The 22397-nt window shown below is 52.3% G+C and overlaps 1 protein-coding gene across 2 annotated transcripts in view; it reads left to right on the top strand.

Annotated features, from left to right (window-relative positions):
- Positions 1-3102: 3102 nt before the first annotated feature.
- Positions 3103-22397, top strand: part of DAAM1 (dishevelled associated activator of morphogenesis 1) — a 94376-nt gene continuing 75081 nt past the window's right edge. For both annotated transcript variants that reach the window (XM_051621910.1, XM_051621909.1), the window contains exons 1-2: positions 3103-3195; positions 21431-21528. The gene's annotated coding sequence lies outside the window, so the exon portion shown is untranslated. The remainder of the gene's footprint in view (positions 3196-21430; positions 21529-22397) is intronic.

Below are 22397 nucleotides of genomic sequence, written 5' to 3'. Positions count from 1 at the left end.
CTATTCCTCTGGGGTGACAGCCAGTTCAGAGCCCTTCACTGTGTGCATGACATTAGCTGTGCTTCCTCCAAATCTCATTACATTTATCTCCACTGATTTTCATCTGTCATTCTATCACCGAGTAGCCTCAGGTCTTCTGTGGTTTGCTTTCTGAGCAGCTTGGTGTCACACACCACCTCCCCATCTGCCCCCATTTCCACATCATTGATGAAGATGCTGAGCAGCCCAGGCCCCTGCACAGATCTCCAGCAGACTCCACTGGGTATCTCTACACTGTGGAGACAGACCATCCCTGACTGGACTTTGTGGTTTCTGTCTTTAAACCACCTAATTTTTCATGGCTCCTTACTCTCCTCAGGAGCCTTTGATGAAGGATTTTGTCAGGGCCTTTAGGAAATCCATATCTATTACATCCATTAGATCTCCATTGTCCACCAAATCTTTGGCTCCATCCAAGGACTGTGGTAGATTTTGTGAGTTTTAACTTCTCTTGCCAAAAGCTGTGCTGGCTCTTCTCCAGTACACTTTGAGATATGCTTACCCTCGTGTCCCACCAGTTTCACAGCACCACCATTGGTCTTACTGCTCCAAATAACCCACCCTTGGGACTTTTTACCCCAAAGCTGCCTCTGTGATTGCCGCCTCCCATTGCTCCAACACCAAGGTACCATTAAGAGAGCACTTGCATGCTATGATGAGTACATTTCCATTTGCATCTCAGGTCCCTGCAGGACCCCTATGGAATCAGAAAACCAGCTGGTTGTGGCAATTTTGTAATTGTTCCTTTCATCAGTCTGATCTGTGAGACCCTTTTTCTGGTACTTCAGCCTGACATGAAGCCCCCAACGTGTCCCTCTGCAAAGAAAGATCCCAGCAGTGGGAATCTCCCAAGCTTCCAACCCAAACCATTCAATGATTCTATGACCCAGATGGGACACATGGATCACATCTCATCAGAACGGGAATGACAGTAATGCAGCTGGTGCTGGGGGCTGGCATGGACACAGAGACAGGTTCTAGGGAATCTCCCGTGGTCTGCATCTTCTCATGCTTCTGGGGAAGCTTCTGGTTCAATCCTTGGCAAGACAAGCATGTCTGTAGAAAGGTGTCAATGGTTTCAGAAGGAGTTCTTTCAGCTTTCAGAGTATTGACTAGTTTCCAGGAAGGGGCAGGATGGATTCCCTGCTGAAAGCTTCCTTCTCAGGATGGCAGCTGGAGAGCTGGTGCTTGTTTGCCAAAGGCCAGGCCATGAAGAAGGGTTTAAAAAAGTTTAGAGGCGAAGCCAGCTGTGTAACAGGGAAGTGGGATGACTTTGAAGTGCACAATCAGTGAAGTGAAATAGGTTCTTTTCCTTACAAGTCACACTTACCCTGTGGAGCTCCTTGCTACAGGACACCAGAAGAGGTTAGAAAAAGGACTGGGCATGTGACTGGACTTTTTATGAAAGTGTGGCTTTGTTGAGATAAATAAACCTTCCTGCTGTAAAAAAAAAAAACCAAAATATAAAAAATATAAAAATATATAAACAAGATATCTTAACTAATTTCTCTAATGGGACTAACCATTCTTGAGACTCCACGGCATTTTCCTCCCGGGATGGTAGAGACCACTAGTTTGGAGCATGGATTTGGGTATGAAGTGTGGTGCTTGGGACTGAAACCACCTAAGAAGAGGTTGAAACTCTACAGATCCAACCCTGGTTTTGTTTTGCAGATCAAGTCCTGTGATGGAGCTGAGGTGGGCAGAGAAAGCGAGCATCAGGTCTGTAGGCCCTCAACCTGACAGGCTCTTGCAAGGACTCTACACATCCATCCATTTCTGCCCCTCTCCCTCACAGAGGCCACCTAGGAGTCTGGGTGGCTGTGTCTACAACTTATCCTGGTTCTCACGTTACTTTTTGTTCCCTGCTTTGGTATTAGCTCTCCCAAGGACGCTCTTTCTTTCCCATCATTGGCCCTTCCTTTGTCTCTCCACCAATTTGTGCAGGCTCCATATGAAAAAACAATCCCTGTAAATCCCTTCCAGACCTTCCCATACCGTGGCTGCTGAGAAAAAAAATTCATACAAGATATAAATAGCTTGACCTCTTATCCAGAAAAAGAAAAAAAAAGAAAAAAGGCTGTGTTTACTTAAGCTAACATGTTACACGCTATTAATTTGATCTGGAGTTTTGATTTGCACCAAAAGCAATCACCATTTCTGCAGGAAGCCCACAGCTTTATCTCATGGAATGAGGTTATTCCAGTGCACGCGGAAATCCAGCCCCGTCTCAGGTTGCTGCTCTGATTGATGTGAAATGGGAACCCCTGGAAAATCAGCTTCTCAAATCGGAGCTGACAAGTGGAGAATGTTGTAGCTTGGGAGAACTTTGTCAGGCAGCTGGGACGCTGGCCCTGGGTGTCCCTGGTCGCCCGTGCTGCCAGTCGGGTGGGACTTCATGGCTCCCCCGGGTGGGGGCTGAACCCTCCCCTGCTGCCCCCACACGATTCAGGAGCTCATAGAATTACAGAATGGGTTAGGCTGGAAGGGACCTTCTAACGATGATCTTGAAGGTGCCTTCCAACCTAAACCATTCAGCGATTCTGTGATGGTGCCATCCAGTCCCACCCCCCTGCATGGGCAGGGACACCTCCCACCATTCCAGGCTGCTCCAAGCCCCATCCAACCCGCCCTCCAACACTGCCAGGGCTGGGGCAGCCACAGCCTCCCTGGGCAACCTGTTCCAGGGTCTCACCCCCCTCACAGCGAAGAACTCCTTCCTAACATCTCCCCCCTTCCAGCCCGCAGCCACTGCCCCTCGTCCTGCCGCCGGACGCCGGCGGCACACGCCCCTCCCCGCTCTCCTGCAGCCCCCTCAGGCGCTGGAAGCTGCTCGGAGCTCTCCCCGCCGGCACAGCCGCCGGCACAGCCGCCGGCACAGCCCACTGCCCAGCCCCCTGCCCACCCCCTGCCCAGCCCCTTCCCCACCCCCGCCCACCCCCTCCCCGCTCCCGCCGCCCCCCCCGCTTCACTACAACTCCCGGCGGCGGCGCGAGGGGGCGGGGCGGGTGACGTCACGGGGGGGCGTGGCCGGGCCGCGGCCCATTGTGGGCAGGGGCCGGGCGGGCTCCGCGCCGCGCAGCGCCCGCGGGTTCCGCCGTCTGTCTGTCCGCCCGCCCGTCTGTTCGTCCGTCCGTCCGTCCCTCCGCCGCCGCGGTGAGTCCTGCGCGGCCGGGCAGCGCCTCCGCCCGCTGCTCCTGCGCTTTGGAGGGGGGGGTGAGGGGGGGCTTCTCGGGGGGGGGGGGGTTGCCTTTCCCCCGGGGGCTGCTCGGGGGCTGCCTTGGAGCCGCCGTGGGGCAGGTGGGGAAGGGCGGGAGCCGAGCCCACGCCCCAGCGCTCCCCCAGGCGCTGCGTGGGGGTGTCCCCGCGGGCGGGACCCCGCGGCGCCCACCACCCCAAGCAACTCCCCCCCCACCACCACCTCCGGCGTCCCGGGTGTGCGAGGCCTGGTGTTCCCCCCCGGCCCCTGGGTGGGCTCGGGGGGGGTGGGTGGGTGGGTGGGAGCGGGTCCCCGAGCCGTGCCCGGGCGGTGCCCGCCCCTGCGGACGCCGGGGAGGGGGCGCCCACCCGCGGGATGCGGGATGCTACCGCGCTGCCTTCTCCATGGCAACGCCTCCCAGGGCGGCTTCGGCCCCGGCTCCTGCCGGCTCGGCACGGCTCGGCACGGCACGGCACGGCTCGGCACGGCGGCTCCCAGCCCTGCGGCAGCTCCCAAACCGGGCCTGGGCCCCGCAGCGGCGGGGTGTGTCCCGCTCCCCGATCGCAGAGCCCCGGGGGTGGGCTTCCCGCGGCTGAGCAAAGCGGGTTTTCCGGAGGGTCTTTGCTCCCCCCCCACGCCCCACTCCGCGCATCCCTCTCCCCCGGGCACAGCAGTTGGGGGCTGCCTGGTCCGGAGGTGCCGAGCCACCCGCGCTGCTGTAGAGCCCCTCGCTGCGGGCACGCTCGGGTCCGGCTCTGCGCTCTGCTGCGGGAGCCAGGGCGGCAGGAAGGGTTTCGGCGGGTCTTGGTGCTGGGCTGCGGTGTCAGCGGCGGAGGATGTGCGGGTTCGTGGTGCGGGTACCAGCTGGAGAGCTGCCAGATGGGGGGGGGGGGGGGTCGGGTCTGTCACTGGCAGTGTCGGCTTAGAAATCGGGGGAGATGCAGGTCGGGGGGCCTGCACGGAGGACAGACAGGGATACCCTTGCGTGTGAGCCCTGGGGGTCGGCACCCGCTGACACTGGCGTGTGATGGCTGCGGTCGGGTGCTGCCTGATTCTGACTTGCTTGGTACAAAGTCCTCAGCATGAGCAGTGGGGTTTCATCCTCAGCTGTGCTGCCTCATGCGCGGGTGCCTGTGTGACACAGGCTGGCTGCATCTCTTAATTGATCAAGATTCATTTAAGACAAAAACGGGTGGTAAATCTCTCTCCTGAGGAAAGCCGCTTGAGCCGATGGGGCTGTGGTGGGGGTGAGGAGGATCTTCCCCATGGAAATGAGAGGCAGGTGGGAGATGAGGTGCAGCCAGGCTCCCTTTGCCGGGTGCAAGGGCAGGGGGAGCCCATGGGCATGGGCTGTCCCGGTGGTTTCAGCCAGTGCTGAGCACTGCAGACACGGGGCATTCTGCAACCAGCCAGCTTCTGGGTGCACCGAGAGGGATGGCAGAATAAGGCTCTTCCATTGTTTTACTCCTCTCTAGAGATCGATTCTGATGCTGCATACAAAAATCGAGTGGTGGTGTGTATTGAGGCCACCGTGGTGAGCCACGATGCAATCTTGTTATCCTCCCTTGCTGAAAACCACTGCAGTGCCCTGCCTGCCCCTCTGTCAGTCCCGCCGGGAGTAAATGGGTCTTGCAGTTTCTGGACCTGTTTCCACGGGCACTGGGGTTTGTTTTGGCATGCATTGCCCCTGAGCCCGGGCATGTCGGATATGCACCTTGTTGTCCCTCGATTAATGAGTGACTCGCCTTGCTCCCCCTGTGGCCGCACACCGGGACCTGCCCCTGCTCTGTCGGGAGCAGGAAGCAAAAGCCAAAGTCCATGATCTCCGACCGCCCCGACGTGTGACACCGGGACAGCAGGAAGCTCTGACGCTTCCTGGCTCTGGCCAGCTCTGGGCTGGTGTGTGGTTCTTCTGGTGCTGCCCCTGCCGTGGCCCCGGGGTTTTTGGGTCCAGCCAGGCGTACACGCTGCTCCGTGTCCTGGCCTCCACCCCGGGGAGGCAAACAGGATGGGTGAGGTGTAAAATCAGTGCCGAATCTGCTCCCCTGGGCTTGAAACGGAGTCAAACCGGTCTTGACCTGAGCTGGCTCCTTATCTGACCCTTTGTTTTTGTAGCAGGGGTGCGGGAGGGAGCAGGAAAGGGGTGGCCATGGCAGGCTGGCTCCTCTGGTCCCAGACGAGCCCTCCTGCTGAGGATGGGCAGGAGCTGGGGACAGCCGGTCTAACTGGGTCATGTTTATCTCCCTCTGCTTCTGTGCTTTGTTTTGGTTTCTTCCTCCTCCCGTGCTGTCATTGCCATGGCTGAGGAACCCAGCAGAGGGGAGGCACAGTTGGGCAGTGAGCTCCTTGCAAACACTCTACCAGCCGTCCAGGAGCACATCCCCTCTTGCTTCATACTCCTGCTTTGCAGTTTGTGTGCATCAAGCACCACCTTGATGCCTGAAGGTCTTTGGCTGATGTGCTTGTGGCAGCCCACCACATGCCCAGGTAGCAAACTTACCTGCCAGGTTTATAACCTGAACTGGTTAAAAACTGGCTGGGGATGCTGATAGTTGCACCACCCAGGGTGGGTGATCTTCTTCTGCCCATCCTCCTGCTGCTCAGAGACACATTGAACCACTCCTACGCAGACACTTTTATCTCAGAAGTATTAATAAATGAAGCTTGCCTATTTATATGAGTCTTTTCAAGAGGCCGGCGGGGCTGCCTCGAAGGCTTGCTCGGCACTGCAAGCATTCAGAGCCTTTTTTGTGTGTGTGTGTGCCTGCTCTAGCAGTTGATAAGCCAAGGCATCCAGCTGTCAGCTCTGGAGATTGCCAAAGCCTGCTCAACGAGATTTCTGCAGGCTTCGCTCACAAATGAGGATTTTGTTGGACGCTTTGGTTTCTGACCTGATACTGGTAATTAAATATCTTCCCTTGGCTTCAGAAAGCTGCCACTGCCATGCAGTGAGTGGTGAGGCCATGTGAAGCAGGATGTGCTTGTTCTGCTGGAATTGAGTGTGACCTAACAATGGTTCTTCAGCCTGTGATTGATTTAATTATTTTTTTTTAAATATGCTTTTTGATATAAGTAAACATCTGCTAAAAGGGGAGGAAAAATCGTGGGGTTTACTGCTGCTCTGTTCAGCCTGCATGGACCTGCTGGGACAGCTGTTTATTTGCAAGTCGTGGCAGCCGATTGCTGTAAAATCCAAATGGTGTCCCTGTTGACTTTTTCCCCCCCCTTTTAAGATAATCATATGTGTACTTTTCACTCCTGCACCACGATGGATGTCAGTGCTGTGCTGAAAAATGGGGTGGTCTGAACAAAGGAGTGTAAATTGGGGAAGAAATACTGAGTGTCTGATCCTGACTTCTGTGTTGGTTAGTCTAGATGCTAAGCCACATAAATGTACTTACTCTAGGTGTTTACCATACTGAGGGATGAGAGAAACAACTAGTGAAGGGTTAGAAAGAAGTTAAATACACCAACAGAAGCTTTTCCAGGTGTTTCATTAGCTTCCTCACTCTTAATGATGTATTTCCAACTTCCTATTTCATGCATAAAATAGAGGGCCCTCAGCCCCTTGGAAGATGCTGGGTGTGATTTGCTGTTTGCCTTTGATTCTTCTTTCCCCTCACTGATTCTTCAACCTGAGCTGGGTTGGGAGAAAAGCTGTGCTGGTGCCTTCTTACCCTCCTGCCCCCTCAGGAGATCATTTGCACTTCTTATCTCCTGTCCTCGTGGTGTGTCGTAATATTTTGGAATACACTGAAGAACCGGGAGTTCTGGGGTACCGTAGAGTATCAGTGAGTCATAAAGCTTTCAAATCTTTGTGGCTGCTGAGAAGAAAACTTAAGGAGGTGGAGATGAGAGAAACGGCCTGGCACACCATGGAGATGTGGTGAGTTGGCTGGAGAGTTTCACGATCTGAGCTGACAGGGCTTTGTTTCCTGCGGCCTGAGCACCAGCCACCTGAATAATAGCAAATTAACCAAATTAACGTGTGAAGTTGTCTGAACATCTGGCCTGTGTTTTCCTTGTGGTGCAGTTGGGTGGGGTCATTCCCAAGGGCATCCCGTCCTACACTGTGCCCAGGTCTGGAGCAACCTTTGCATGTTCTGTGGGAATCTCCCATCACCCCGTCCTGTCCGTGCTCCCTCCTGTGTTCACTCCCAGCCCTCTGGGAGAGTTTGTTGTGATTTTGCTAAACGGGAGAGGTTTGTGCTGCTTGGAGTAGGTCTCCTGGCCTCTTCCTAAATGAGCCAAATGGATGGGGTGGCCCAAGCTAGTGACAGTCATTGGTGAGTCAGTATTATCACGAGTCAATCAATTGCACAATCTATTACTTCTCATGAACTGAATTGCCTTGAGAGTCTTTGTGTTCAAAACATTGCCTTGACCCACTGGAGGGGCAGTGTTGCTGGATGGGCATGTTCTCGCCCACCACGGCACATGCCAGCCCATCATCACAGCTGTGCTAACCGGCACTAACGTGTCAAACCACCAGAGCAGTGTTGCTTTTCACGCCCTGTCTCTTCCCAGAGGACGTGCCAGTTGCTTCGCTGCTGTTTGGATTTGTCTTTTATGTTGTTGTGGAGCTCTCTTGCTGAACTCTCCCGGACTCGGCACTGAGGAAACACAGCAGCACGTCCGCAGTGGGGTTAGGAAGAGGTGGTGAGTTGCTGGTTGGAGACATCCTTGACTTTCTCAACGCAGATCACTGAGCTCCCCGGCGCTTGCAGGGCCTGGCAGATGATTGAAGGGTTATTCGCCCTGCCAGACAAGTGGCTTCATGTTTCTCCTTCTGCATTCCTCGGGGTGAGCATTGCATAGCGATGTGCTTTCAGCTACGTGCTGCTTACCTGAATCATGTCTTCCCTCTGCACGCAGCTCCTCTGCCTGGAAGTCAGAGCTGTCCCTTCTCCAGGCTGCTCCGTCACCACGTGACTGTTTTTACAAGAAGGTAAATGAAATAACTTGAGGAGGGTGTGGTGGAGGAGCAGCACAAGTGCCCGGCTCTGGCTTCGGTGGCGAAGGCGACTGTCGCTGCTTTCACCACCCCTCCTGAAGGGACGGGTTTCCAGAGGCTGAACCCAGTGACCCTATTCCCAACCTCTGCATTTGGGCTGTTGCCAGGAGTTTTGTACTGAGGCTCCTTGTCCCTTCTTGCACAGGCCCTGGGTGGAAAGCAGCCACACCAAAGCTCAAAGCAGCCCAGCAGTAGCCAGAGATAAGAGGGGAAGGACCCAATTCATTAATCTGACTGGTGCTCATCTTTAGGAGAGCAGTAGAAAACACCGTGGGGTCTCCAGACGTTCCTTGCTCCCTTCTGCTCATCTCTCACGTGGGGCTTTCGTGGTGGCAATGGGCTGGGCTGCGCTGCTGGCAGATCCTGCCCCGGGGCACTATGGCAGGAGGAAGGCAATTCAAAATTGTGCTGTTCAGAGGCTGACTTCTTGGTTGTTTTTTTGGGTTTTTTTTGCGTGGAACTCCAGCAGCTGGGCTCTGTACCAATATGCAAAACTTAGCTACAGAGCTTGGCAGCTTCTGAGGAAGGCTCTGCAGGGCGTTGGTTCCTTTGGTGCTTCACAGGACTAAGGATCAACTTGACTTCCCAATGAAGGCCCTTCTAGCAAGTGGGGCATCCTCGGGTATGTTAGGGTTGAGCATTTGAGGGTAGGCTATCAGCAAGCAGGAGAGTGCACTCTGGTTTTGGACAGGACCAAAACCACCCATATCCTGAGGCTGCAGGGGAGCTGGGGCTGTGTTCTGCCCAGCTTTGCCCAGGAGCCAGCTTTGCACTGCTTGGGCCAGGAGGAGAAGATGATGCTTGTCCTAAAAATCAAAGAGAACTGGAGTGTGAGAATGGGGGATGCAGAGGGGCATCATGCTGGGGTGGGACCTGCAGTTGCTGAGGTCTGGGGTGTAAGGAGAGCGCAGTGGGTCAGGGTGGTAGAAAGACCCTCATCGTTTTATTCTGCTCTGGTGACATCCCAGCAGCTCCGTGCCTGTTACAGGCAACCTCTGCTAGCAGCAGATCTTGCTCCCAGCTCCAGCAGGGAGGAGAAGGTTGGAGGAACATTCCGGAGACCATTTTCCCCACCCTAAACAAGCAAGATGAATGACTTGCCGTGGCACGGCCGTGGAGGCAGCGCAGCCGGGATGTTTTCTGGCTCAGATGTGTTGCATGACATTTAGCTCAGGCTGCGGTGGGTCTGCCCTGCTGCTGCTCCTGAGGGTTTCTTTTGTGCAGACCTTTCTGAGATGGCTCTTTGGAGCCATGCGTCCCATCTGACTTTCATCTAGTCATGAGGTTAGGTTGCTTTGTGTTTGGTTTTTGTTTTGTTTTGTTTTGTTTTTCTGTGTGCCTGTTCCCTTGCTTGGCCTCAGCATCTTCTAAGAGAACAGTGCTCAGAGGAGCTGTGAGCTCTTGCGTGCCACTCTGGAGAGTCCACGGTAGCTGGAGTCCGGTGCAGCTGTTTCCTTCAAGGATGCTCGTGTGGATGTGACTGTAAATCTGTTTGTGAAGAGCCTTCCCTCCTGTGGCTGCCAGCCACCCTTTGCACTCCCATTCCTCCACTCTGCCACTCCTGCGACCTGCAGCACCTGCTTGCCAGAGCTGAGGATGGGGGAAATGTGGCCAGGAAGGTGGATGCACTCCCCGTACTTGGCTCTCATGGAAATGTCACACAAAGGACACTTCATTTGCAGAGGTTTTCTGCCCCCAAGATGCAAGGAGTGTCTTGGCTGCAGCGGTGTGCCAAGGGCAGGAAGGAGAGGCTGCTCCTTCCCTTAACATCAGGTTAAGCCTTTTGGACTGATGGTGAATTCCAGCTGCCCTGTTTTGCTTGGCACTGTTCTCCTTGCATAACTTTCGGCTGCTGTTGCACTGCTGCGGGACACTCACCCAGCTTGCTCATGGACACCCTGCTGCTGGAGCTCCTCCAGCTGCAAGGGAGAAGAGCAGCCCTGTGGTGATGCCACCTTGGGTTTTCTTCTGCCACCAGGTCATGTGGTCAAGCGTGGGGCTTCTCCCATCCATGTTCCTCAGCCTCCAAGTGCAGGATTCGGCAGGGTTAAGGCTGTCGGGAGCCTGGGTGTTGCTCAGCAGTGCCAGGCAAGTGTTGGGCAGGAGAAAAGCTGAACTTGCAAATCTGTTCCTGTGAGCTCCCGTAAGTCACGCCAAGGACTGTTTGAATTGCACTAATCCCTGGTGCCTCTGGAGCAACCTTGTTTACAAGAGCTGGCGCTTCAAAAGGGTGTCCTGACAGATATTTTACCTTTACAAGGTTGGTTCTGAGACCTCAGCCCACATGTTGCCTCCTTGCCCTGGCATTTTGCAGACTGCAAAACAACTGCTTAAAAAAAAAAAAAATATTCTGGAGACTTTGCAAATGGAAAGAGGCCGGAGGCTTTTTGGGGATGACTTGGATGCAGTTATAAACTCCAGCTCTTTTTATCTTCTGTGGACAGTGCTGCCTGGCAAGTTACATGGGAAATAGCTGGTGGCTCTGGAGCCATGGGAAATTCCTATCAGTCACACGGAGCAAAAAGATGTCGAGGAAAATTTTTGGAGCATGCTAAATATTGTAATCCCTGCAGGCAGTTTGCTTGTGGGTAAAGAGCTGGAAGTGAGTCTTCGTGCTCATCGTTTTCTCACATTGACTCTTGTGTTAAAAGCTGCTCTTCCATTGGCTGGGTTTAACCAAATTTGCTATTTCTTAAGTGATGTAGCGATGGTTGTAGTTGTGTTCAAACGGCAGTGATGTGTGATGGGCTGTGAGCTGGGTTATGTTGTCATGAAACTGTGCCATTCCCTCAGCGGGCATGCCAGGACTTCCCTTACATCCATAAAATATGGTATCTCCCTGGCTTTTCAAACCATCCTATAGCCTGACAGCTTTCAGCATCAGAAATAAAGAGGGACATTAACCTCAAAATACTTGTTGAGTGAATTTCCAAAGGAATGCTTGTAGTTGCATCAGAGGATGCTGTGTTGGATTTGGACTGGGGACGAGGCTGAGTTAGGTGAGAGATGTGAGACAAGGGTGACAGTGTTTCACACTGAGGTTGCCTCATGTCCACATTTTCTTCCCTTTACCTCATGTTTTGAACTACATCTTTCCTCTTGGTGGGAGTCAGGGTGAGTCTATGTCTTTGGAGTCTGGTGTCCCTGATATGCCATGGGTTGTTGGAGCAGTTAAAGGGATGAGGAGGGCTGCAGCACTGGACTGTTGTTCTTGCTCTGGGAAATTGATTCTTTGGGCAACACAGGGTGGGGGAAGAAAGACTTGTGAAAAATGGGTGCTTGTTTTTCCAGGGAAGGAAAAACAGCCAAGCAAAACACATCCAACAGTTGCCTTGTCAGTGAATGTCACGGGGATGTCCATACCCAGCCTCAGGGCTGTACTTGGTGCTGCTAATTACAACTTCTCTCACTGCTGAAAGTAAAAGTTTGAATTTGTTAATTCTGGGGTTCCCACGGCAGCTTTTTGGGACAGCACCAGCTCCATATCTCTGTGCCTGGTATCCCTTGTCCAAGGCCAGGGACTGGGCTGCCCTTTGCTTGTGCCAAGCCTTGGATTTGTGAGCACCTGTTGTAGTTGAGGAAGGTCTTGGAAAAACACCCCTCTGGCTCTCTGCTCTGTAGCCAACCCACCTGCTGCAAAAGGCTCTTGGAAAAATGCTCTGGAGCTTGAGGGATGTTGTGGTAAAGGTATGAAACACACTACCACTGTCCTTTCTGGTGCTGGCCTTATTCTTGGCTCTGTCCTGCTGGAGGATCCACAGCTCTGCTGTGGGTGCAGTGCTTCCCCCCAAGCAGAATTGTCTTGGATCTTGGAAAATGAACACATCTCCTATGCCAGAGCTGGGAGTCCCAGGCTGTTGCACAAGGGGAGAAGGTTGTAAGCAGACAGCCCTTTCGTCACCTCTCCAGGGGTGATGCAGGGCTCTGCAGCCCTGGGATTGCATTGCCATCTAATTTATAATATGTTGTGTTTGGGTTTGGAGGACAGCTTTCTGTTCTTGCTTGTGAATTCTTGCATAGCTCCAAGAGGGAAAATTGGCACTAACCTTTCCCTTTTGCACGTGGTTTTGTTTCTGTTGGGAATTGTGTGTTAGGAAGGTCTGCAGGATGCTGCTGGTGGGGATGTGGCCCTGGCCAGTCTGTGTGCACAATCGGGGCAGGGGAGCAGGGTGGTCTCTCCCCTGTGCCAGGGGATGCTTGCTGCTTTCCCAGCACTGTCACTTGTGCCTGAGCTGCAGCGAGGAGCCAGCTCAAGGAGGCAACACCTGTGGTCCCAGCTCCTGGGACAGGCTCCAGTCACCTGGCATGGATGGATGGTGACCAGTGCTGGTCTCACCCCAGGCCTGTTAAAAGCCCACAGGACCAAGTTTTCTCCTTCCTCCTCTTGCTTCCTCCCCCTCCCTTGCTTTTCAACGACTGGTTTTTTAATAAGTCATCTAGGATGTGATCACACAGGAAACTTGCAATTTAAAAAAGATTTTTTACAGCTAAGTTAGGAAGTGAATTCAGCTCTCCAGGGTTTCAATCCTGTGCTTTTTAATCACGAGGTTCTCCAGCCTTTCTACTCCATCACTTGTGGCGTGACGTCTCCGTGGCTGCGTAAGCTTTTCCCCTGCTTCTGCCTGCCCACAGAAACAATAGCTGCTGGAAATGCTCTTCCAGAACCTGAAATGGATGTGGATTGCCTGGGGAAAATGCAGATTCGATCTACGTTAGGTCTTTTTGTTGTTATTTTGTTTGCCACTTGGTTATCCTTTTCCTTCAAAGAAAAGCAAAGCCCTTGTTCTTGCAGAATTCGTGGCTTCTGATGTGTTACTGGCTGGAAGTAACATGCAGAAAAATACTGCATTCCTTTGTGCATCTTTTCTGTGTCTTTTTCTTTGTCGGTGGGAGCTTAGAGAGTATAATGGGCAGATTAGCAACTGTATTTGTGGAGTAACCCATCTTTGTGCAGGTCTGGCTGGAAACCAATTAAGCTTGTCTTGATCCCTAAATGAGATTTTTGTCGGACGCCTTATCCAACTGGCTTTTGCATCCATTAATAGTGGGGTGGGATGAAAATAGCTGAACGTGTAAAGATCGTGTGGGGGATAAATACCGAGGCGTTGGCCGCAGGGAGGTTCCCGGCAGGCGTGCAGACTGCTGCCTCTTTGTGCCATGGTTTTGTAGCTCCAGTTCTTGAAATCCGGGATTAGGTATATTTGACTGCTAGTGTGCAAACCTCCGTGGCAGGGTGCCTAGAGTGGGCTTGGAGGCAGAGCTGCTGGATAAATAGGGAACGTCCTCTGGACTTCGTTAATGTGTCGGTCCCCGTTCCTGGGGTGAGACCAGGGTGTGTTTGGGAGCTTCTGGTGGCTCTCAGCTGTGTGTCCCCCAAAGTGCCTTGGCTTTAGCGTATCCCTCTGGACCTGGGTTGCTTTTTAGCCTGGGAAGTCCCTGTGGCACATTGCATGGCCAGGCTGGGGGACCCTGCCTGGGTGGTGTTTGCTGCTGCTGTGATGAAAACCGGTCCAGTAACGGCACTTCAGTGCGGCGTGTTTGAAGAGAACTGACTAAATAAAGATGCCTTTAATAAACCCTGCCTTCAGGGAACCCTTATATCTCTGTCCCAGGCTGCTTCTGCGTCAAGATAAGATTGCAGAGCAGCTGGATCTGTGCTCTGCTTAGGGAGGTGGAGGTGGGGGAAGGGCACTGGGGTTTCTTTTAGGGTGCAAACATTCATTACGATCACCTTTATTTGTCAAGTAACTACAGACAAGCAATGCACAGTATCCCTTCCCTGAATGCCTGGCTTTCTCTGTCGTGGCCAAGTGGGGAGAGTGATCTCAAGGGGAGGAGGGAAAGAAAACACCAGGTGAACTGTGCTGCCTTTGTTGGAAAGGATCCCGTTTTCCCCATCCCAGCCCTCCAGGCTGCTGCCCTGGCTCTGCAAGCTCTGCCGGCGGTGGGTCGTGGGGCGTTGGTGGTGGGATCACGATGTTGTACTTGTGCAAGGACACGGCTGCTGCAGATGAGCCAAGCTGTGGAGCTAGGAGGAACGAATCCATGAGAGGCGTGGTCGATGGCAGATGGGAGCTCCTGGCGTAAACAGGCTCAGCTAATTTAATCTGTGGTGGACCCGATCTCCTTTGTCTTCTAGTTGAGTTAAATACACCCTTCGAGTTGTGGTTGTGGAGGCTAACTCCAATTTTGATTATGCAAAACACACGAGCATGGGACGCAGCTGGCTGCCTCCAAATGGAGTCAGGAGAGTGGGATGGGGCATCCCATGGCCAAGACCCTCCTTGCTCCCTGCTGCCAACCTGGATCTGGACCATGACCAAGGAGCAGGATGCTCAGTAGCCAAGTGTGTGGAGAACTAGCTCAGGGTTTTCAGGCAATGCAGATTTCAGAAGCACTGAGTCTTGCTGCATGGCCAAAAGCTTTTTTTAAAGTTTACTGGCTGTACTGCAGCTACCTAGGCATGGCTGATGGCTTCAGGATGGAGAAAATGGCTATCTCCATCTTTGTGGAATTCCCAGTTCAGTATTTCTGGTTGCAAAGGAATAAAAAGCTCTGTCAGTCAAGCTTAAGCAGCAATTGGAAGAAGTTTTACTCTTGTAAGGCAAAAGAGAAATGAAATGCCTGTGGGGAAATTTAATGCTAGTCCAAAGGTGCCACCTGGGAATTTCTGTGCCTGGGATTAAGGTCAGCAGCTTGTGGCCCTGTGCGTGTTGTGGGCCATCTGTTAGCACCCTGTTCTCTCTTAGTGTTCTGTCAGAGCTGCTAGTGGGTCTCTAGTTGCTTTATCTCCTGAGGTTTGTCTTGTGTGACGGCATCTTGGGATACTTCTGTGTTTGTCCCCACAAAAGTCCTTGAAAGACCAAAAAGTCACAATGGATAAAAAGCACTGCTGCATCTTCTCCGGGGTGCTAACCTCAAAGCTAAGAGTCGCTGTATTTTTTCAGCCTTCTCTATTGCAGGCTCTGAAATAGCCAAGAAAGCAGTTTTCCAGGAGAGCTTTAATGAAATGTGTCTTCAGAGGGTCTCCAAATTTGGCAGCTTCTGGGTTAACTCCCTGGTGACAGTCATGCCAGTGGCTTGTGCCAGTGTTTGCTGAGGGCTGGGGAACCACTATCTGCCCTTTGCTTATCTGCATTGTATGGCCAACTTATCCCTGAGCAGCTGGATTTATCCCCCTTATCTGCCTGTGTGCTGGCAACACGGTGTGGCATGGGGTGCTGTGCTGTGGGGTGCTGGTCCGTTGTGCTCTCTGGACCTGATGTGCTGGGAGGAACTGGGATGGCTGCAGCTGTGGCTGGAGATGGGGGCTTCTGGGGGAAATGCGTGTTTGTCATCCATTGGATGATTTATTGCTTCTGTGATTAAAGAAACCCAAAACAACTCCTGGAAAGGGGTAACTAATTGAGGGGTTTGACTGAATGAGCTTCCTGTTAATAAAATAATAATAATAATTAAAAAAAAATCAAATGTGTAATCATGGTACTTAGAAGAATAAGCCACTGACCTGCTTTATCTGTCATTTAGGTTACTGATGGAAGGAGGAGGCAAATTTTAGATCAAAGTAGGGGGAATCAGCTTTACCCTTGAAAGATCAATCCTCAGCTTCTGTGGCCATGCCTGAGCATATCAGTTGAGAAAAGCAGAGATCTGCTTTCCAGGGGCAGGGTGCTTTGTGCTTTCCTGGCGTGTCAGGAGCAGAGCAGCACTCATACAGTTGGAAGAAGGTCCCATGGAGAGGGTGAAAACCACAGTGGGAGGTGACACGTTCTTGGCTCTCTGGCCCTTCATCCCCACCTTGTTTGCTGGTGTTGTCTCCAGCCCCATGCTCTGCCTTTCCTCTTTGCCGTTTTAAATGGTTTCCAGTGAGCAAAGAAGTGAGTATTTGCTGGTTGCAATTCCTGTGTAGTGCTGACTTTAAAGGTGTAGCTGTGCCTGTCCTGTCTTGCTCCAGGTGTGCACAGGCAGCAGCTGAAGGGAAGCACCCAGTGCTTGGAGATGCTCATGGGCTCACCCAGCTGATCTGGGTACTGGCCGTGCCATGAGGTGAGCACAGAGCTCATTTTAGTACTGCAGCATCCCAGAATGCTGCTGTGCCTGGCCTCAAAGAGGCTCATGAAGAGGGTGTTCTCTGAGGTGGCATAACCAGAAGGTGCTTGGAGCCAGCAACCAGGAGTGTAAGGACCTGCATGAAGCACATGTGCCAGCTGGCTCTGCCTCCTGCCCGGGCTGGGAAGGGCTGATGGGGCTTGCAGACTTCCCAGTTCTGAGCTCTGGGCTCCATGATGTTACTGAGGGTGGTGAGACACTGGAACAGGTTGCCCAGGGAAGTTGTGGGAGCCCCATCCTTGGAAGTATTCATGAGCAGGTTGGATGGGACTTGGAGCAACCTGGTCTGGTGGGAGGTGTCCCTGCCCATGCAGGGGGGATGGATCTAGATGATCTTTAAGGTCTCTTCCAACCCAAACCAGTGTATTATTCTGTGACTTATTGTGTTCCCAAAAACTGTGAGCAGTGGCTGATGCCCTCCACTCCCATCAGCTGCACTCACGTTGGATGCTCCCTGATGCTGTGCCAGGGGATGATTGCAGGTGCCCCAGGCTGCTGCCGTGATACAAACCCTTTGATTATTATTATCTTTTTTAACTCTCACAATGTAAAGGAGCTGTTTTCTCCTCAGCATCCCCAATTAGCAGGGCAAGGCAGGTGGTCCATTTGGGATGAGAGTTCCTGGTCCTTGAGTCAGGAGGATGCTGGAGCCAGAAGGATGCTGTGGAGCTGGGAGTCCGGAGCTGTGCCCTGGAGCTGGGAGGAGGCAAGGGAAGGTGTCACACCAGGGTTGTGGAACCCATTAGTGTTCTTCTGCAAAGGACATGCAGGTGGGAATGGCAGCTCCTCCATGGCGAGCTGAGGGAATAGATGTGATGAGACATGTTTGTTTATCAAAATACTAATCAGTTTGTAGAGGGAGAGGGGTGTGTTTTGGGGAACAGGCGAGGCAGCGTGGTGGGGTGTGGGTGATGGTGAGCATGGGGACCACAAACACAGCTGTGTGTGCCTGCGTGCCCTGATAACTTGCACTCATTACTGCTGGGAGTCCCTGCCTGAGATTGTTGCCAGAGATGTGGTACCCTTTATTAATCTGCAGAGATAATTGTAGTTTTGATGTTACCAGTGGGCGAGTTTGCTTGAGGCAGAGGCATTCCTAGAAGACCTCTGCAGGTACCATATCGGAGGCATCCAATGTGAGTCAGCATCTTCGCTGTTGGGTTTTAAAAATAGATCTCAAATTAGCATTTATTTTAAAAACTAGGAGATGATCTGAAGGCGAGGATGTTGGGAGGTGATCTGGAGCTGTGGAAAGCAGTTTGAGCCATGATCAGCTATGAGTGTTCCCACCAAAGGGGATTTGGGAGCTTCTGCTGAGCTGGTTGGACTGATGGGGGTGCAGGGAAGTGCCACTTGGGCATAAAAGCTGGGGAAAGGCTTCATGCCAGGGAAATGTGAGTGCTTCTCTCCCCTTTGCATCAAGAAGCTAGAACCTGTGAGCCTGTATCATTTTGTCAGGGGAGAGGTGGTGGGCTCCAGTGGCTCTTCAGTCCAGCCAACGGCCCATATCTAGAAACTGAAGTTGGGTGCACATTGTCCAGAGGAAGGCACTGGTACATCTGGGTATCTAGTTATTTTTGAGCTGCCATTAACTGCTGGTACACTCAGAGAAAATGGCTTTGTCCTCATCTCAACATCCTGGGTCCAGACCATGGTTAGTCCTGAGAGGGAGACTGAGCTTGATGAAAGCCCTTGGGACTGAGAGAAGTGGGTAAAGGTAATGGGAGCCCCATACTCCAGGAGAAATGTTTTAAAACAGACACTTCTAATGAGGTTTCATGGGGCTGGAGGTGGATGATGCAGAGAAGGTCAGGGTGGATCTCTGCCATGTTTCTCCCAATCCTCACCTGTCTGCCCCAGGCCAGGCAGATCCCTTTGGAGGAGCAGCATGTGTGGTGCCATCAGCTGAGGCAGCCTCTACATCCAGACCCCCCATCCCACCCTGCCTGGTGGCTGCAGTCCTACATGAGCCAACAAGCAGGTGTAGATGGAGCCTCTGTGGATGTGAAGCAGACTCCAAGCAGCATTTTTACCTACTTGCTTGCAAAAATCATCTGTCAGTTCAGCCTGCCATGGGGCAGAGAGTTGGGGACTGGGTCAGATGGGGCACAGGTCCACGCTGGCCTCTGCATCAGTCTCTGCCAGCCCCATGAAGCCCTCTTAGAAGTATCTGCTCTGAAAAAGTGGTTTCTTCTGGAGCATGGGACTGAAATGGTAGCACTGCAACCTCTCATTGCCGAGGACAGCCCTCATTTTGTCTTGTCCCATTGATCTGAATGAAGTAATTTATGAGGACATTTTCCATGAATCAATACATCCATGCTTGCTGCTGTGCCTGGGAGGTTTAATTTGCTCTAGATACTGCATCAAGTGTCTCTGTCCTGATTTGCACTCCCAAATCCTGCTTCCCAGGAGAAGATGGGGTATGAATAGTTCCTCCAGGAACATGCTGCAGGCCACTGATGGTGCCCAGTCCCTCTTAACTGTGCATCTCCCGAAGTGGGCTAAAGAGGTTAGGCAGGGTGTAAGTGTAAGAGTTCCCTTAGGTGTGCATGTGGAGCTTGAGGAATTTGTCCTTTGTGCCAAGCAATTCCTAATGTTACATGTCTTGGGGAAACTGAAGCCAAAAATTAAAGGAGGGGAGGGAGCACTGACCTTTGGAAAGAGACCGTGGTGCAGAAATCTTGGCTACAGGTAGGATTTCCCTGGCAGATCTCTGTGTGATGTTCCCTGTTGAGAGGCACTGAACAATTCCTGTTGCACTGCACCACCTCCCTTCCCAAAAACTGCTCTTGCAGGCCAAGGAGCGTGCATCTTCTGAAAGTGATGCATGTGTGTTGAGGAAGCCTGTCCCAGGACCTGCCTGGAAAAAAGAGGATTCAAAAGCCCAGCCCTGCTACATGGAGAAGTAAAAAATTAATCCTGAGATCCCCAGGTTGTCTTCACTGCTTTCTTCTGAGCACCATGGGCTGGTGGGGCTCGAGCAGTGGTCTAGGGTGGCCTCATCCCTTGGGAGGGCACCTTGCTTTCTATTACATGCCATGGGGTTGGGATGTTCTGTTTGTGCTCAGGGATACATGGCTGTTGTCATATGTGGGAGGTGCTTTCTGACTTGTTCTTGGGGCCCAATGGGTGTTTTGGGAACCTCTCATGGACTGAGGTCAGCTGTCCCCATGGGCACCCGTAGCCTGCCTCCCTATCTCACTCCACCTGCCCAACTGAGCACCCGGGGACCCCTCTGCTTCCCTCCAGAGTGGCTCAGAGACCTTTTTGCAGCTCTTGGAGGTCAGAGCTCATTCTGGGAAATCCAGCAAGGCTTCCAGAGCCAAACCACGCGGCAGCAAGTGGGTGTGTGCCTGGTTTCTGCTTCTCATTTCCTTCGTTGCTGCAGAGAGCAGCAGAGCTGCACACAGGCTTTCAGCAGGGTGTCCCCTCTTTTGTTCCTATAGATGAGAAACGTCTGTGCATGTGTTTATGTTTAGAAAAAACTATATATATATATATTTAACATAGCTGGCTGTGAGCTCCACCACTCAGGACTGGTCTGATTGGGAGAAGGAGGGATGTTGCTTGCAGCTGCCTACCTGTTGCACTGGCAGCCTTTGATGGATTTGCTGGTCCAGCTGTGCTTCAACTTGGGGAAAAAACGGAGTGTTTACAGGGAACTAATCCACACTTGCTCACACCCAGCTAGAAGGGCTCCTGCTAATGTGAACTATTTTTGGAGTAGGTCTTGCAGCACTGGTGGCAAGGCCTGATTGCTGTTATTTGTATCACAGCCTGACCCAAACCTTTCTGTGTGTGTCTATTGTGTGTTTTCTAGCCCCATTTTCCTGCATGCTTGCTGGCACGTTGGGATGAAACCAAGGCATCTTCTGCTGACAGGGCTGGATGTAGCCTTGCTGCTCAGCACGGTGCTGTCCAACCTCTGGGACAGCAGAGGCAAGGTCAGAGCATTGTGGTGCCAATGGCAGGCTGGAGCAGCTGTGCAAAGTTGTCATTGTAAATAATTGCCAGGGTGGTTTCTCTTCCCTTATCCCCCCAACTCTGTCCTTATCTTCTTCCCTGGCACCATGTCCTTCCCCACTGGCAGCCCAGGGGACTGCCTGGATCTGTTCAGGATTTATGTTAATAGGGAAATTTTATGTATGTAATTAAAATGTTGTATTGCTGGGTAGAAATGGGATTTGGTGCTTACTGCTGTGGCTCTTTCTCATGCGTGAGGGTGAACTGATTGATTACGGAGGTTTGAGATTAAATATTCCCCTGAGCTCTGTTGGCATTTAATGTGATGGGGGAAGGGCAGAGAGAAGGGGGGGAAGAAAATGATGGTGCTCCTCCACGATAAGGAGAGCAGGGGAATGTCTGCTTGTCCTGCACACTGTCTGTTCCTACGGAGACTCCCATGGCTGGTGTCATGGACCACAATAAAGCAAGTGCCTGACTCTGCATCCATGATGGTGGGTGAGATGCTGGTGGCCTTTGCCAGTTCCTCTCACCACCGGGTTGAGTATCCTATCGCATCCCATCCACTCCACGTGGCTCAGCTAAATAAACCCCCACCTCCCTGCATCCCAGTCCTGGCTTGGATCCCCCTGAGCCCAGCAGCAGGGTAGACCTGCTGTCCCACTCCTTTCCCCCTAGGAGCACTCCTCCTTTATTGACTTTCCTGCTTTTCTTTTAACCCCAAGCCCCCTCTCCTTTTGGTTTCGATGGGAGGGGAGGAAAAGCCCCGACGCGGTGGGATCCTCGCCGTGCCAGCGCAGGTCGGAGACACCCGCCTTCTCCCTCTTTCCTTGAAGTCTAATTTTAGCTGAAGGCGACGGGATCCCTCCAGGGAATGGCAAGAGGTTTCCTCCCCACCTAGACCTTAAGAAACACGCACGCAAACAAAAACAACACAAGAGCACTTAGGTTTATTCGGGTGAATTCTTTTTCAAGAGGGCGTGACTTATTTTTTTGCGAGCGCACGCGGGCTTTGTTCTGCTGCAGTCGGGTATTTCAGGTCTTCCAAGATTTAATCAGAATAATTAGTTACTGTCTGTTTATACCTTCTGTTTTGGTTGCAGGGTCTCCAAAGGGCGTATTTCTCCGCCAGAGTGCTGCCTAAGTGTCGCTTAATCATTAAGCATCTGATTTCCTCCAAGTTATCTGTCATGCTGCTTATGTAAGTAAATACCCCAAAAAAGATAGGAGGGTGGGGATGGTGTTGGTGGATTCTGCTTGGGGGGGGTTCTAAGGATACTTTTTTTTTCCTCATGGGTTTCATTGTGAGCTGCCTTTGGTTCCCAGCCCATCATGCAGTGATCAGAGGACTGAGGGTTTGGATTGGTGCTTGACGACCCAGCCAGTTTAATGAGGTTGATTTCAGCCCAGCCTGTGTGTGTATCCCTCGAAACTGGCAAGAGCTGAGTTACTCCCTGTCATTTTGGGAGGGGGAAAATTAAAATTTAAAAAAAAAGGGTTTGTGCTTGTACAGTAGCACCTTTGGCTCCTTAACTTAGTGGTATCCCTTCTCAAAATCACAGCTCTGCCTGGAAAGATGCTGCCACGCTGAGTTTGCTGGGATTGGAAATCCAGTTGGTTTTGAGCCTGTATTTGCATGTTTGGTTTGAGAGGGGGGACCAGTGACATATACATGTTTCTCCTCTCTTTAACATGAGAGGTGAGAAAGACACAGAGAAGCACTGCAGAGAGGACAGGAGGGCTGGGAAGCCTCACAACGAGGCAGAGGCGGTGCTGAACCTGCGTGGTTCGTGCTTGGCACCTAAATCAATCTCTTGATATTTTCCCCTCGTACTTATCACCGGGAGCAGGTGGCTGCTGTGCTGGTGGCAGTGGGAGGCTGGATGATTTGCTTTTACCCCTTGATTTCCCTTTCTTCCCAAGCTGGGGTGTTGATGAGGGTTGTGTACTGGGTTGCTGGCTGCTTGGCTGCCCTCACTGCCTCATTTATCATGTCAGATGTGCAAACCCTGGGCATGATTCTGGGTGCAGGCTGCTCCCATGGTGGGTTTAGATCCTTTTAAATCCAGA

The sequence above is a fragment of the Apus apus genome, chromosome 5, assembly GCF_020740795.1.
Source record: "Apus apus isolate bApuApu2 chromosome 5, bApuApu2.pri.cur, whole genome shotgun sequence".
Lineage (NCBI taxonomy): Eukaryota > Metazoa > Chordata > Aves > Apodiformes > Apodidae > Apus > Apus apus.
Note: the sequence above shows the minus strand (reverse complement) of the source record. Positions and strands in the feature narration are given on the sequence as shown.